Raw genomic sequence first — 3,510 nt, forward strand, 5'->3', positions numbered from 1 at the left:
AAAGGACGGTAAGAACGGTGTTGTTAAACATCCAAAACAAAGGACGGTAAGAATGGTATTGTTAAACATACAAAACAAAGGACGGTAAGAATGGTATTGTTAAACATACAAAACAAAGAACGTGTAAGAATGGTAATGTTAAACATACAAAACAAAGAACGGTAATAATGGTATTGTTAAACATACAAAACAAAGAACGGTAATAATGGTATTGTTAAACATACAAAACAAAGGACGGTAAGAATGGTATTGTGAAACATCCAAGACAAAGGACGGTAAGAATGGTGTTAAACATACGAAACAAAGAACGTGTAAGAATGATATCATTAAACATACAAAACAATTAACGTGTAAGAACGATATCATTAAACATACAAAACAAGGAACGGTAAGAATGGTACACCATTCTTACCGTCCTTTGTTTTGTATGTTTAACAACACCATTCTTACCGTCCTTTGTTTTGTATGTTTAACAACACCGTTCTTACCGTCCTTTGTTTTGTATGTTTAACAGTACCGTTCTTACCGTCCTTTGGTTTTGTATGTTTAACAAAAAGAACGGTAAGAATGGTATTGTTAAACATACAACACAAAGAACGGTAAGACTGGTATTGTTAAACATCCAAAACAAAGAACAGTAAGATTGGTATTGTTAAACATCCAAAACAAAGGACGGTAAGAATGGTATTGTTAAACATACGAAACAAAGAACGTGTCAGAACGATATCATTAAACATACAAAACAATTAACGTGTAAGAACGATATCATTAAACATACAAAACAAAGAACGGTAAGAATGGTATTGTTAAACATACAAAACAAAGAACGGTAAGAATGGTATTGTTAAACATACAAAACAGAGAACGGTAAGAATGATATTGTTAAACATACAACACAAAGAACGGTAAGATTGGTATTGTTAAACATCCAAAACAAAGAACAGTAAGATTGGTATTGTTAAACATCCAAAACAATGTTTTAGGGCAGGTGTTGCTAGTGGTAACTATCCATCGTACCGATCTGTATCATTGAATCTGAGGGTGGATAGGAAGATAACTCTTACCTAAGCTTTGGTTTCGCGCTGAGCTCTTCATCACGTCTAAGGCATATGGTACGAAACGTTATCTCGAACCATAAAAAAAAACTGCTGGAGAAACCCACAGAAAACTCAGTTCAGATTGACTAAATCTATTTTACAGATTTCTTGTTGTTGTTAAGCTCCACAATGAAATATTTGTGATATGCCCATCGCATGTACCGAAACCCGAATTTTTATCGTTATAATCCCTCATCTCGCTTTACAAGACATGACATGTGATATGTTCTGTTTTTTGGATAAATTTAGACACAAATATAAATGTGCTATGTTGAAGAGAAGCGTAAATGACTAGCGACTTCTTCTACATTGTAGTTTATTTTAGGCATGTTAAAACACTGGCAAGCTTTCAAAACGGTTATCTTTCTTCAGAGAGAGAGAGAGAAGAAGAAAATGCGTTCACATATGTCACTGGCATCTTTTAAGCATTTCAGTCTCCAGGTGGGACAGATGGCAAGTCTCCGGACTTATAAGGCTAAAATCGGGGTTCGATTCCCCCGTGGTGGACACAGCAGATAGCCCAATGCGGCTTTTGCTCTAAAAGAAACACACGAATCACCCAGTGGGTTAGCGGAAAGTTTACTGATTTACAATCTAGGGTTCGATTCCCCGCGGTAGATACTGCAGTTAGCCCAAAATGGATTTGCGTTAATACAAACAAACAAAGAGAAATAATATCTAGATTTTAAGCAGACTATGTCTTTCATAATAAACGCTCAAACATATGTAGAAAGCGAACACTTTGGTTGAATATAACAGGGCTACGTTATGTCAAGGTTCTTCCAGCCCTTCCCCTGAAAATAAATAATAATAATAAGAGTACATTTTCTAACTAGCAATAATATAGCTTGTCTGTAGGGGGAGACACAGTTAATTTTTTAAAATTTTACACGAAAGAAGTGCGCTGATAAACTTATAGAACATTTGGTTATTTATAATAGAAAGAACTGTACGACAAATATACAGTTTAACTAGTGATTAAGTGAGATTGTAAGATTTTATACACGTAGAGCTACGCACGAGACATTATATGGTGAGCACGTTCCACACTTTTAGCTGTGGTTGCAATATAAGAGTCACAGTTAGTTCCATTCCAGACAAAGTCCTCGTTACGTCGGGTGATATAACTGACTACGTTTTAGCTGGTCATTAGTTCAAACTTATAGACCACTATACTTGAATGCTGGAGGTCTCTGACCTGGCCATCTAGCCCACGTAAAAATCCTATTCCAGTTGTTTGAAACATATTTCAACAGTTTTTTTACTCGAGATTGTTGCATAAATAAGCGTCTTCTAAATTTGGCAGCGTGATTGTATTGCAACGTAGATTAGTGGTGAGTGTGTCACATTTTAAATTACAATTCTCTGTGTTATGCCATAAGTGACAAATAATTATATATATATGATGCATTTCGTACAGTAATGAGAGTTTCGTATTTTCTCGAGATCAAAGCTGTCAGACTTGGTGATAAAGTAAATACTCATTCCCTGTTGATGTAAAAGTTCTTCCCGATCTGATGATAGCAATACCGATAACTTGTCTTCTTAGATTTAAGGAATTCTTCTTCCACATGCTAGAAACTGGTTCAAAGGAATAGTTTTTCAACAATTGAAGATCTTAATGGATTCCAAGACCCGTTTTAATTTTTCTTTTTAGATCAATTTCGGTAGAAAATGTACTCTGTAAAATGTCTCGCCAGCGCTTGCGTGACGTTATTCTCGAACGTGTTATTGTCCTGTAACCACTTTTCAGGATTATAAATTACTTTATTTCTAGCCTTTCATCTTTGGCCATTGTTAAAACCTCTCTGTGTTGATTTGCAATATTTCTAGATGATAAAGTATGCATTTTTTTAAAATTTTATATTTAAATTTTCACTTTAAATTTCTCTATATAAAGCCCGAAATTGTAGCGTTGTTTTTTATACTATTGTTAAATTCAAGTACCAGTCTATAGAGGAGCTTACGGTATATTCGAATACTCAAAATTATTGGGGATATTTAAGAAAGATCAAATTTACAATGCTGCTTGTGGCCGAATTTAGAAACATAATGCAGTGAAACGGCTACTATAAATAAGCAGCAACCGAAAAAGTGTAAAAAAGGTAGACCACATAAGAAACCGATACAATGTGGAGAAAGTAAACCACATAAGAAACCAAAATGTGTGAAGAAGATACATGAGGAACCGAAAAAATGTAAATAAAACGTACACCACGTAGGCAACCGAAACAATGTAAATAAAACGTACACCACGTAAGCAACCGAAACAATGTGAAGAAGGAACATTACTTAAGCAACCAAAACAGTGTAAAAAAAAAGATTCAGCAAATAAGCTACGGTAGCACGATCAATCACTTCAAAGACAGTGTTGTCCATTATTGATTACAACCCCCAATTAAACATTTAACCA

The sequence above is a fragment of the Limulus polyphemus genome, unplaced genomic scaffold, assembly GCF_000517525.1.
Source record: "Limulus polyphemus unplaced genomic scaffold, Limulus_polyphemus-2.1.2 Scaffold4806, whole genome shotgun sequence".
Taxonomy (NCBI): Eukaryota; Metazoa; Arthropoda; class Merostomata; order Xiphosura; family Limulidae; genus Limulus; species Limulus polyphemus.